Genomic DNA, 14300 nt, shown 5'->3' on the forward strand with positions numbered 1-14300 from the left:
CCTTAACACTGTACTCGCACCTGTCTTATAGTTACTTGGTTGCCAAGGTAAGGGGTATATTCCCGCTTACTTTTGAATCTTTTTGAATCTTTGAAATTCGAAGAGTTGGTGAAAGGATAAGAACAGTCCAAATTGTTGAAACGTCGTCCGACGGTTTCTTCCGACAGTGTCAGGACGTGCAGGAAGTTATGGCGACGTGACAGTACATGGTCATTCCAGACGCTTTTTCAGGCGCGTGGGCGCGATTTTTTGGGCGCGTGGGTGCGGATTTTACGGCGCGCGTCCCGTCAACAGCTGTTGCCAGCTTGCTTTTTCCACGTGTCATAGTTTCATTGCACCAGCTCTTTTCTCTCTCCTCCGCATTAAATTCATCGCATTCTTTGCGATGAGTATACAAAGGGGGAGAGGGTCCTTTGTAATCCACACCTTCACTTCTATCTTCTCCTTCTAAGCGATTTCCGGCGAATATTCTTTCTGAAATCGTAGCCTTTCATCCTTCCAGAATGTCTTCTTCCCATGATGTTCAGGCTACTGCCGAGGAGTCTGACGTGTACGCCGAGAATCCGTCGTCCACGTCGGACAAGGATGACAAGAGTACTGCTGGCCAGTGCCAGTGTGCTCTTCCAGCCGACCTCTATCAGTACGTCGTCCGGAAGTTCATGCTCGAGCCGTTCGAGCCTGAGTTTCCGGAACCACACCAGACGGTGTACGATGCCCCCAAGGGCAAAATAGGGGTGTATGCTGCATTCTTCGTTTATGGGAATCTCAGGTTCCCATTGACGAAGTTTGTATACCGTGTTTTGGAGAGGCACGGTGTGCATCTTACAGAGGTACACCCGATGGCGATCGCCAAGATCCGCTACTTTGAGTGGGTGTGCCTCATTCTGGGCGTGGAGCCCCACGTTGATCGGTTGATGACCTTCTACTCCTGGAGGTGCATCCAGGGGTGGTACACCTTGGTCAATCGGATCAAGGGTTTGAAGATCTGCACTACCGAGCGCATTCTTCGGTCGTGGAAGCGGGAGTTTTTCTATATCTCCGCTCTCGTCATCCCCCTTGCGATGACATTTAAGAATGGGAGAGCACTCCCCGCCCTTCACGCCCTCAACTACCAGGAGGCGGACTGGTTCGCCAAGATCTCCCGGATCCAGACTCCGGTGTACCGCTTTGCGGAGTCCGGGATGGTGATGCTCGGGATGAGCCGGGTGTGGAAGGAGGCGTCACAGATTCCCATCGTCCTCGAATACGGTTTGAACTCTGTCCCTTACGGTATGCTCTGTCTTCTTTGTTGAATAAGGTTTTTCTTCTAACTGTTTCTTTTTTTTATTTCAGAGGGGAATGACTTGTAGTCGCTCCTGCATCCGCGGGAGGCTGATGGTCCCGCTCGGATGGGTACTCGTGCTCTTGATGAGAACGAGTTGCCCATCCTGGAGCAAACGAGTGATCGGTTTGTGGAGGTCTACCCGCCAGGCCACCCGATTCTGAGCGCCACGCGGCCGGGTAAGGAGTTATTCAACCCTCGACCTCTCAATGCTGAAACCTCTGCTGGAATTCCTCTAATCTTGCCATCTTCTGACGAGGAATCCGCAGATGGTCCTTTGTTGGTGCGGAAAAAGAAGGCTACTGGCGCGAAGGGCAAGGCGAAGGTTGCCTCCACCGCCGATCCGTTTGTCCGGTCTGACTTGGAAACCCAGAGCGAGGAGGCGGCGGGGAACCCTGGTGGTAGTGAGACCACTGTTCCGGAGGTTGAGACGGCTGTCACCTCCGAGCAGCCCAGTGTGACGACGGTGAGCGGCGTGAAGAGGCCGGCTCCATTGGGTTCGTCCCCGCCTGTCAGAACCTTTAGGCTCAAGAAAACCCGTAAGTAATCTTCCTTTACTTCAACTGCATAGCTTTCCGCCATTATACTTATATATCTTCTTTGTGCAGGCGTGGATGCTACCGCATTCCAGGGTGGAGCGGGGAGGAGCACCTCCGGACCCATGACGGTAGGCTTGGTCAACCTACCTGAGGCGATGACCCAGGCGCCTGCGCCTGCTTCAGTTGGTTCAGTTGCTCACCCAGTTGAGCCAACTGTTCCAACTGTGATGACATCTCCGCCGGCTGTCAGTGCCATATTCACTGATTCCTTCACTGAGCCGGCGTTGAGTGTTACTGTGGATTCTTCCGCAGCCGCGGCCACGGTTGTGAGTTCACCTCTGGTGAGTTCACCTCCATTGGTTTCTACCGCAGCGGCTTCGACCGTGCCTCCCGCGCCGGCAACTACCTCGCCCCCAGCCGGTTCAGCAGGTATGTTTGGGGCTTCAAGCCCGTTTGTGCCTCCTTCCCATCTGCCTGACCTCTTGGATGGATATCCGTTAGGTTCAGGTGATGGGTTCGGCGGCTACCGGCCTGTTGTCGACCCTACAGGTGCGTAGGGTGAATTTGGCCTCATGTTTTTTTTTTTATATCATCTTTTCCTAACTGCTTTTTGTTTTTGCAGTGTCGGATTCGAATGAGGTGTTTGTTCCGCGGTGGAACATCCGCCGGGGAACCACCCTTCGGACGCCTGTAGACTGCGTCGAATGGGCGCGCCACGCCGCCCCCGCTGGTGCGCTGGGGGAAGCCATGTCCAGCTACCAGGAGGGTAGGCTGTCGAATGAACTGCGGATTCTCCTTGCCCGGATGCAGCCGCGCGTCGAGTTACTTTGTCGTGAAAATGACAAGTTAAAGACGGCGCGTAGCCTGGAAGTGGCTCAGGCGCGGGCCATCCGGGAGGAGAACAAGAGGCTTACCGCAGTGGCTGCGGAGAAGGAGAAGGCCTTCAAGGCCCTCGAGGTTGAAGTTCAGGCCCGGCTCGAGGCCCGTTCCAAGGCTGCCCAAGCTGTTAACGAACAGCTTCGGCTGGCTAAGGAAACTGCACGGAACGCAACTGAGAGGGCCACCAAGGCTGAAGCTGTTGCTGAGCCTCTACGTATTGAGAATGAGGAGCTTAAAGCCAAGCTAGAGAGGCTCCAGCAGGCTCATGATGCCTTGGCTTTGGAAGACGCCAAGAAGCTCCAAGAGATTTTGGACCAGAGGGGCGTGCTTGACCACACTGATCGGAAGCTAAAGGGCGTTGAAGAGGCTGCTGCTAAGGAAGTGTTGCTCGCCAACCTTAACAAAAGTGAAGCCGAACGCGCCCGTAACCAAGCTCAAGTTGCCCTCCAGGAGGCTCTGGTTGCCAAGGAATGGCTTCTTCGAGAAGCGTTGTCTCAGGTATTTGCAATTTCATAATATCTTTACGCTTTTCTTTGTACATAGAAAAGGTTTTGATACTTGTATTTTTTCTTGTAGGTTGTGCATCGAGTCTTCACGGACACATCATATGACGATGCCATGAGTGCAGCCCTCAACGCTTCTCATGAGGATGGGGAAAAGGCCGGCTTCCTGCTTGGTTTAGGGTTCGTTGAGAAGGGCATCCCGCCTTCCAACTTCCCTTTATATGATGTGGATACTGAAGCTGTATATGACCAAGCAGTGAACCAGTATGCCGCCTTCCCGCATCCGGTGGTGGAGAAGGTGAACGAAGTTGCTGCTGCTGATGATGGGCTAACCATTCTTAAGACCTTCATTGAACCGCCACAGCCAACTGATGGTGCGTGTACAAGTGGGTTTGGAGGGAGTGGTCCTGAAGCTTTAACCTTTAGATCCCTTCCCACTGTTAGGATAGGTTTACATTGTATAGATTTATATTCTTGTAGGCGGGTAGTTACCCGGCCATTCTTGTAATACTTGAATTATTATGGAATACAAATCTTTGTGCGGGTAGGACCGCTACTTTCAGTGGATGACTTGCTTTATAAACGTTATATGACTTGCTTATGCATACTTTAGTTTAAATTAGCAACTTTCCAAGTGTTCCAAGTTAACCTTTGAACGTGGTAGATAATAGGTTGAAGTTTTGCTTCCTCCTTCGTGATTGTGCGGGTAAGACCGTCACTTGCACTTAGTAGGATGGCTAAACTTTACCTATATCTGACCTGCGTGGAGGTTTTCCTCATTTTTTCGTTAGAAATTTTCTAAGTGTTTAGAATAAGTTAACCTTTGAACGTGGTAGATAATAGGTTGAAGTTTTGCTTCCTCCTTCGTGATTGTGCGGGTAAGACCGTCACTTGCACTTAGTAGGATGGCTAAACTTTACCTATATCTGACCTGCGTGGAGGTTTTCCTCATTTTTTCGTTAGAAATTTTCTAAGTGTTTAGAATAAGTTAACCTTTGAACGTGGTAGATAATAGGTTGAAGTTTTGCTTCCTCCTTCGTGATTGTGCGGGTAAGACCGTCACTTGCACTTAGTAGGATGGCTAAACTTCACCTATATCTGACCTGCGTGGAGGTTTTCCTCATCTTTTTGTTAGAAATTTTCTAAGTGTTTAGAATAAGTTAACCTTTGAACGTGGTAGATAATAGGTTGAAGTTTTGCTTCCTCCTTCGTGATTGTGCGGGTAAGACCGTCACTTGCACTTAGTAGGATGGCTAAACTTCACCTATATCTGACCTGCGTGGAGGTTTTCCTCATCTTTTCGTTAGAAATTTTCTAAGTGTTTAGAATAAGTTAACCGTTCGACGCGCGGTTGTCAATAGGTTAGTTCGGTTTCTTCTATCATGATTTGTGCGGTTAGGACCGGCACTTTCATTTAGTGGGATCACCAAACTTTACCTATAACTGACCTGCGTGAAGGTTTTCCGTTTATTGTGTTTACGCGGGTTTTGCCGCCGTCCACACGCAACGACTTCTTTACACTTATTTATGCGGTGAAAACCGGCATATCAGTGTTTTGAATAAATTAACCGTTCGACGCGTGGTTGTCAATAGGTTAGTTCGGTTTCCTCTATCATGATTTGTGCGGGTAAGCCGGCACTTTCATTTAGTGGGATTACCAAACTTTACCTATGACTGACCTGCGTGAAGGTTTGCCGTTTTTTGTGTTTATGCGGGTTTTGCCGCCTTCCACACGCAACGACTTACTTCCCCACTTATGTATGCGGTCAAGACCGGCGCATCAGTGTGGAAAGTTCATAAGTATAAATGTAAGACCAGCATCATCAATGTGATAAGGGGAATCATTTCCATTAGAAGTGGCTCTGGGCCTTTTCTTTACAAGTTTGGAATTGATCTACATGGAAACTGTGTAATTGAGCTCCCTTCCATGTTGTTGGGATGGGAGTGCCATTGAGCCGATATGCGCCTGGTTCGGGATCTCGTTGTTTACGCAGTATGTAGTCTCGACATTGAAGCTGCAGTTTTATTCGTGTTTTCCCCAACTGGGGTTCTACACGCATTAGCCTGCTCAGCGTTCATTACGCCACGAGGTGCGTGAGCGTCCCATCTCTGACAAATGCTTCGACGATGTCCTTCAAGTCTGTGCATTCTTCAGTGTTGTGGCCTTTTGTCCTGTGAAAGTCACAGTATTTGCTCCGATCAGCATTGTGACGATGTCGGATTATTGGAGCCTTTGGCCATGGGAGCTTCTCAGTGGCGAATATCTCGGTGACGCCTTTGGTGAGTGGCGTCCATCTGGAGTTCTGGTTCGACTGCACGTTATCCCTTCCGCCTAACCGATGTTGCAAGCCGGATGAGGTGTCAAAGTTTACCCCTGACTGCCAAATGCCTAGCTTCCGCTTTTTGTTAAGTCGGGCGGTAAGGACGTTGTCTTCTCTTGTTTTCTGGGTGTAAAGGTTTGTGCTCTGGGGGAGATCTCTACCCAGTTGCTTCTCCGTTTCCTCGAAGCGTTTAGCTGCTGTCATGACGGCATCCCATGTGGATGGCATGATATCTTTACCCGTTAAGGTGCGGATGAGCTCTGGGTCTTTCGCGCCCTGGATGAAAGCAGCGCGAACAAGATCTTCGCTAATAGTGCCCAGACTTAGCTTCTTTGAATTGAAGCGCGTGATGAAGTCTAGTAAAGACTCATCTTCCTCTCGGATGCAGTTGAGGATTGTCCATTGCTCTTCGGTATACTTTCTTTGTTGGCTGAAGTGTTGGCTGAACTTCTGCTGGAAGTCTGCCCAATCGTAGATGTGGTGGACCGGTAGACGATCGAACCACGCTCTAGCTGGCCCAACAAGCGTCATTTGGAACATGTAACACCACGTAGGTTCCGTCCAATTACTGACGGTTGCCCCCGCTATGAATCTGTTCAAATGATCGTCTGGATCAGATATACCATCGTAAGTGCCGATGTTGGACATCTGTTTGGCACTTTTCGGGGCGATTGCTTCCGCAATGTCCCTTGCAAATTTGGACGTTCCCGCATTTGCAGCAGTTGGTCTAAATGTTTTGGAGAAGTCACGTGGGTTTCCACCCGCGTTTTTTGGTTTGAAGGTTTCTCAAAAATGCCTTCTCGGTTGGGAGTCCGTTTCCTTACGCTTCCCTTTCGCCCTATGACGAGGGTTTGCGTCACTATCGGATTCCTCCGAATCATCGTCCAAGTATTCTCCGAATTCATCAGCCTGTTGGAGTGAACGTAAGCGTTCATCCAACTCAGCTTGGAATTCTTTTTGACGTGCTTCCGCCCACGCTTTAACTTCATCGAGTGTTTGGCGGGGGAGCCTCGTTCGTTGTCTCTCTAACTGGGTATCGGTGAATCCCAGTGAAAGATTATTTACTGCACTTGCCCCAGCTCGGGTAACTGGGGTAGTGTTCGTAAAATTTACTGCACTTGCCCCGGCTTGGGTAACCGGGGTAGTGTTCGTAATAACTGTGTAGTCGCCGGTATTCCCCCAGTAGCTGGGGTTGTGGTTACCGGGGTTTCTTGGTCACTCGTTGGTTTTGGGACCGGAGTAACTTTAACCATTTTTCCAGAAGTTTTGAGAAAACTGAAAAAGACTTAAGTTCTAGCTTTTATGCACGGATGGCGCCAATGAAGAAACACTAATCGACCCTGGGCAGAGTACGGATAATCTGGGGGTTAAATAGATGTTTCCCACGAGGGGTTAGATCCGGAGAAGATGGTTCTTCTGATAATCTGCAAAACAGACACCGTGAGCTCGTCACTGAGAAGGGGGGGTACCTCCTTGTGACCACCCTCCGGCGTGAGAATCAGACTAGATTGCTCTTGAATATAAGTGTATATTAAGAGAATGACTAGAGCAGATATCAGGTAATATATCAAGATATGAAATATGAGATAAGATGATACCATTCCAAGGTGTTGGAGTATTTATAGCCGAAGGTAGGTTTCCAAGCAGGTACAGCCGGCTGAATAGTGTTCCTGTTCTGCCAACCGTGGGCTACGCACATGCCATGCTGGTGGTTGGTGGGTAGGCAGCGGCTGATAATGACCAGGCCGGCTGTGTACTATTCCTGTTCCACCAACTGCAGGCTATGCACGTCCTCCGACAGGTTGGTGAGTAGGCAGCGGCTAATAGTGACATACAGTACAAGAGCGTGCTGCTCGTCATACTGTTGTCAGTGAGCTGTCGTATCTTTGGTCAGATCTTTTGTCCATACCTCGTCAGGTACAGTACAAAAGATCCTCCAGTATCGTACGGACTGGCTCATTTGTGCGGGAGTGTTCCCGGCTTTGTGCGGGAGTGTTCCCGGCTTGCTCACTCCTTCTTCAGGTGACATTACTGAATTATTTAAGAGTTAAGTGCCTTGTGCGTGTAGCCTTGCTGTGCAGGTAGCCTTCCCTGATGGCTTGTATCCGCAGCTGCGGGAACAGGCAGAGTACTTCAACATTGGGAGGCTTTTCCTGCGGGAACAGCTTGCATACTGCGCGTAAAGACGTCACGTCTCTGAGCATGGTGGGTCCTGCGGGCCCAGTTGGTTTCTGCGCAGACGTCCCTCTTCAAGGGGTTGCGAGTTTAGCCTTTGCGCAGACGTCCCTGTTTGAGGTGAGTCTTGCGGGTCCAACTGGGCTCTGCTGGGACCTACCTCTTCAGGATGATTATTTAGGAGTGTGTGATTATCCTATGGCTTGCGGAAAAAAATCCATTTGCTCGTCTGATCAACAATGTGGTTGCCCCGTATTTGAATATTTTAGACCGGTAAACGATGGCCAACCCAGATTGGGATGCTCTGAAATTACTCCCCTCACATGTAATATTACACAAGATCAACATTATATCATACTTAAGAATATGACATACTTCACCGCTCCTGCCGACATGGAGGGGGTGAGTATGGAGACTTGTAAAGCAGCTTTTTTTTTTTCATTATTATTCAAATGCTTCATTCGAAAAATGTTTTTTACCCTCAAAGTTATTTACAATGAAGACTGCTAATCAACTTTATTTTCATGCTTTAGCTTTTATAAAAGTCCACAATGTTACATCACATCGTTTGTCTCAACAAGTTCTTGGCTCTAAGACTCGTTTGTCTCATCAAGTTGCAAAAGTTATAGGTTCAACAATCGGGAGTCTTCTACTTGTTGTGACCATAGGGTTTATTACATACATAGTCCACAGGCGAAAAAGGCGCGCTAAAATGGTGTAAGAGTATTTTGATCAAGTCCCTGGAGTGCCGAATCGATTTTCTTATGAACAACTCAAAACCGCCACAGAGAATTTTAGTAAAAAGGTTGGTGAAGGAGGACATGGATCAGTTTTCGAAGGGACTCTCGGAGATGGCACCAAGATTGCAGTAAAATGTATTGAAGGCCTTTCACACATTAAGAAATCATTTCTAGCTGAGGTTCAATCTATTGGTAGCATTCATCATTTGAATCTAGTTAGACTTAGAGGATTTTGTACATGGAAATCACAAAGATTTCTAGTGTATGATTTCATGAGTAATGGTTCGTTAGATAAGTGGATCTATCATGGAGTTCGGGAACTAATACTTGAATGGGAATGCAGAAAGAAAATCATGCTTGATATAGCCAAAGGTTTATCATATCTCCGCAAAGATTGTAGGCAAAAGATTGTGCATCTTGATATTAAATCTCAAAACATACTTGTAGACAACGATTTCAATGCCAAAGTATCTGATTTTGGGTTATCTAAGTTGATTGACAAAACTCAAACCGAAGTGATGACTACCATAAAAGGAACCCCAGGCTATATCGCTCCAGAGTGGCGGACCTCAATTATCACTGAAAAGCTTGATGCATACAGCTTTGGGATCGTTCAACTGGAGATCTTATGTGGAAGAAAAATTTTCGATAGATATCAGCTAGAAGAAAGCTGGTACTTGCTCCCTGTCGTTCAGGAATGCTGGGAGCAGCAAGGAACATTGTTAGATATGGTTGACAGACACAGTGAGGATATGCAGGTGCGTAATACAGAAGTGGTGGATATGATGAATGTGGCCGCATGGTGTTTACAAACAAACTTCAAGAGAAGGCCGTCATTGTCATCGGTAGTTAAAATATTAGAAGGTGGAATGAATGTTGAATCGAACTTGGATTACAACTTCACAGATCCAAGAATACAGGAACCAGCAGTTGGACGCTTGTCATCATTTCTACTCTCGGGGCCAAGATAAGTAGCCATGAGGTTCTTGTGGATCATATCCGCGCAGTCTTTTTAGTATTTTCTTTCTTTTTTTGTTTTTTTCTTTTGACTTGACAGTTGAAGTCTTGAACAGGACTAAGCGATTTGGCAAATATCCTATTCTCCAATGACGGGGCTGCTGTTTTTTGGAATAAATCTGGAAACTATGATCATTGTGATAGTTTCCTTGAGGAAATGTTTATTGTTCTTGTAACTCTTGCTCTGAAGTTTTTGGTTATTGCCGTTTCAAGTAAAGGCAGGTGATTGTTAATAATAAGCTAGACCTTGTATTCATGTATTAGTTTACATAGTTAAGTTATTGACACTTGACAGGTACTCTTCACCGTCATCTTGAAAAGATGCGACGATTTGCGTATTGTAGTATATATAGACACTATTTTGTGAAAGTAATGGCTATATTGTAACTAATTGTGTAATTTCTGTTTCATGTTTTGCTTTTGGGCAATGACCTAACCAAAAGCCCTAAATAACAAAATCGGTCCAATTCGTTTTGTATTACAAGCTGATTTTTACATTGAAAGGTTAGGAACACAAAGCATTACAGAAAACAATTCATGAAAAACAATAAAAAAATGATGGAAATCAGACTACTTACTACAAAAAAATTAAAATTATATTCTATATTACTCAAAGATGCCCTTGATTTAAAAGTTTTGGCTCAAACTAGCCTCGCTTGGTCTAATATGGCGGCTAAAAACTATATCATTGACTTGACTTGTTTATGAGAAAACCAAGAAATCTACCATTAATCAATTGACTTAATTTTTTTCAATATATTTTAATATAGGGTTAGAAATATAAAATCATAAAAATAAAAAGTAATTAAAAAAAGATGTAGCTCAAAAAGTTGCATTTATGTAACTTGGGATCTCTATGTTTAATTTTTTTTTTCTTAGCATTTTATATTTGTTACCATACAATAAAAGAAACAATAAAAATAAATTCTAAAATAAATATTTGATGGTTGTAGCTTTCTCTTTTGTCTCGTAATTTTGTAGTTTTCGCTGAAACCCTACCCTATATATATATAGCTACAATATATATATATATATATAAAAGGTTGCTTGTTTTGACTGATTAACTTGAACACTTTATCAATAAAATATACCACCATACATTAATTTTGTAACTACTATTTTGAGTTATAATTTGGATGTTATAGGAAATACATATGAAAATTGGTTAGTATGTTACGAATGTTTTATGTAAGCACAATTTATAAAATTGTTAGTCGTCAACATTTTGAGAAATGACAAAGACAGGCCAACAACTAGTTGACTTTTCATGTATTAATTTGTGAAGATAATTGAATCTTTTTCTTACATGTGAAGAAACATAGCTAAACATAAACTATAAATTAATATGACTAGTTTCCAATTTTCTTAAATCGTAAAAATTAACCTTATTTAATTGAATTTAAAATTATTTTGTGAGATATCAAATATCAATTTACATGTATATAATTACAATTTTTTTTAGAAAATATTGATCCTTTTATATATAACACAAACCAAACTACATCTGGATAATGGGTAAGCGAGCAACAAGCTGCGTCGTTATTCCCTTTTGAATCGCAAAGCATATTCTACTAAATATAAATTCTTGGTTCCTCGGGCTTTGCGAGTCACTGTGGACCACCTTCTGCACCCGCTTCAAGAAGCGAACCGCCTCGGGAGCTAGGGATCCAAAAGTGTCGAAGGCAAATGGAATGAACACGTGCTGATTCTCCAAACACGATGTCTCATGCTTAGCAACCTTCCTAGACTCCGCTCTCAAAACCGCCTGTCTTGGTACGAAGCCACTGTCTCTCAGCCCCACCAACGGGGACACCCCAGTGAGGTCAACGCACACATGTTTTCCCCTGCCTAGCCAAACACAAGATCATCCGCAGGACGCAGGGTAGATCTTCCCTCACGCGGATCAGTCAAAAAGTTAACAGGTGCCTCTTTCTTGGCTGAGATCCCGGCATGTCTAAGCACATCCCATAACACATCTCTAACCCAGTCATGACGATACTTGAATCCCGGCAATTCCTTACAGTGGAGGGCATGCTCACCGAATCTATCCAAACAAGCTTTTTTACAAATGGGGCATAATTCATCTGGAGGGAAAAGCGGAATCATAAGCCGGAATTTAAGGATGGCACTGTATTCAACTGACGACATCCGTTGCCCAAGACCTTCAATGGGCACAACAGTCAAAAAATCCTGGGCATGAGCCCCCTTGAGACAAGCTAAAACTGCCTTTTGTCTCGGGGTCATATCGAATCGCTCTTCCAAATCATGTACGTGTTTACCATAAAGAGCACTCGCCAAGGTTTGTTGAGGTTTCTTGAGGGCGGTCTCCTTATCAGTAAAACCGCCTATATCAAGGTTCGGGAGAGTTGTTCCAATATTACCAAGTGCAAAAGAGTAGTCAGGATCTACCCCCGTAACACCAGAGTTTCGCAGGACGTGGTCTTGCAATTTCCACGACTGAGACCTGGAAGCCCCAAATGCAAATGCGGAGACATCCTCAGCCGAGAAAATTCCTAAGCCTCCGCAACGCATAGGGAAGGAAGCCAACCTCCACTGGAGGTCCCCAAAATGCGGTCCTCCACACACAACAATATCTTCAATTGCCCCCCGCAGGCCCGCATCAAAGATGGACACAACCTCTTTGACATGTTCAGGTTGACAGGTCCGGAGCCCAAACACTAACTTAGCAACCCCCATGCACGAGCGTAACAAAAGGAGCTCACTTTGGGGGTCCCTCAGGTCCGGCAGGCGTTTCATAAGTTCAACCGCCCTCAAAGCTCTTTTAGTTGCCAAAGACCGAATAAACCCTGCATCCCGACTAACCGCTCCATCCAAGAGTTTAACTCCCATCGCAGGCCTGCTAATCTCTCCAGGGAATAAACCCGACACTTTCTTCGAATCATCACATGACGGCCAAAAAACCTCTGTTTTTCGAATATTAAGCCTAAGCCCTAGAGACGCCCCTTCTGAGCGAATAATGCCCAACGCTCTAGCGACCTCCTCAGCCTTACCAATAATAGTGCCATCGTCTAAATACCAAGCATGGAAGGGCAAGGGACAGGTCCCCTGAACCCTAAGGATGAGCGGATGAAGGACCAACGCAAAAAGAAGAGGGCCAAGGGGGTCCCCTTGCTGCACCCCAGTAAAAGCCCGATATGAGTATCCCCCACATATAAATGGGCGGGGCAGGCATATAAAAACTGGACCCATGGGAAGATGGATGGACATATGCAGCTAACTTCCCTGAGAAGGGTCGTCCGATCCACCTCGTTGAAGGCGTTAGAAAAATCAACAGTGAGCATAGCCAGGGACCCGTCAGAATGAAACGCGCTTAAAAATCTGTTAGCACTAGGCAATACCGCTTCTGCCCCATTAGCGTTCCCAACCCCGAATTGGAAATCCCCTAGATAAGCAGCCACCTTTTTCCCTATTTTACGCATAGCGACTTTCGACACCAATCTTCTCCAAATGGCCCCCACTGCGATGGGTCTAATTCCATTGTCAGGCTTCAACAGGGGGGTCAGCGGTGCCGAAGCAATGAACTCCACTAGAATTTTTGGACAAAGCCCCCCAAGCCACAAGTTGACAACATCAGTGATGGCCTTTAAGAGCCCGGAGGCGGTCGGAGACCCCTGGCCACAGAAAGAGTCTAAAATATGTTGGGCCCGCAAACCATCCCTCCCACAAGATGTACCTTTCGGGAAGGTTTTAATACATTCCAACACACAATCATCATCCACCCGCAAGGCTGGTTCCGATGGCACGACGGAGGGCATGGTCGGGGGGTCCACCATAGGATGTTTATCAATCATTGCTCTCAAAGTATCCCCCCCCGCAGGCGCGACCCCGGATGAACACATGACTTTGATCGCCGCTGTGTAATGGCCGTCCGCTACCTTCCGGAGGCACTGCTTGATATTGCCCCCTCCCTCTTCTTTATGTTGGCAATCCCACATCACTGGAAGTTCAAGGAGCAGTAGCACCAACTCTTCTAAACCTGCCCCATCTTTCCAAACAGCCAAAGCCCGCATAATGGAGCTACATTGAAGCGATTCTTGCCTAGTAGCCGGTTTGACAACACGTAACGTGCAACGAGGGCAACGACAAAAGTTTAACCCAAGCCTCAATAGACCTCGGGGCATCAACCACTTTACGGAGCCCCCCCTGACAAAGCCTGGGCAAAAGCCATGCGACACGCGGGCGGGATACTCTTGACAGTGGCAATAGGAATGGCGAGGACGCGCTCAAGGAGAGCGACATCTACCACAAACGTCTCAGACTGACCACTCCCAAGTTCCACCTGCGAATCGCGGGGTTGAGGGATCCCCACAATAAAATCAAAGTCGCCTCCTGCACGTGGGGTGCATTTAACAACTTCTTTTCCGTGTAGACAAGGCTTATTCAAGGCATGCAGGGCCATGCACTCCTCGCATAACCAATTCTTAAGCAAGCGCAAGGTTTCGACAACGTCATTGTAGAGTTCCAAGTCCGAAGCAAGACGCTCCTTTAACTGATCTCTCATTTCCTTTATATTGAAGTGATCCCGCTGAAAATGCATGAGTAACCTAGAGTACCCCTTGTATCCCGGGATACCATCTTTGCAAACATGAAAATTTTTAAAGGGGCAACGCCAAATCCCCGTGCACGAGCTAGGACCGGGCTCTCCACCACAGGCCATCATAAATCACTTAGATGATATTTCTTTAGCTTTCATAAAAGTTCAAAATGCTACATCACATCGTTCATCTCATCAAGTGGCAAGAGTTGTAGGCTCTACAACTGGAAGCTTTGTGCTTCTACTCGTT

General features: G+C 46.3%; 1 pseudogene; it reads left to right on the forward strand.

Annotated features, from left to right (window-relative positions):
* The first annotated feature begins 8750 nt into the window (after positions 1–8750).
* LOC143585731 (G-type lectin S-receptor-like serine/threonine-protein kinase SD2-5 pseudogene) lies at positions 8751–9449 on the forward strand (annotated as a pseudogene).
* Positions 9450–14300: the final 4851 nt, after the last annotated feature.

The sequence above is a fragment of the Bidens hawaiensis genome, unplaced genomic scaffold, assembly GCF_021521415.1.
Source record: "Bidens hawaiensis isolate Kalapana, Puna unplaced genomic scaffold, B.hawaiensis_p1.1 tig00034153_1, whole genome shotgun sequence".
Taxonomy (NCBI): domain Eukaryota; kingdom Viridiplantae; phylum Streptophyta; class Magnoliopsida; order Asterales; family Asteraceae; genus Bidens; species Bidens hawaiensis.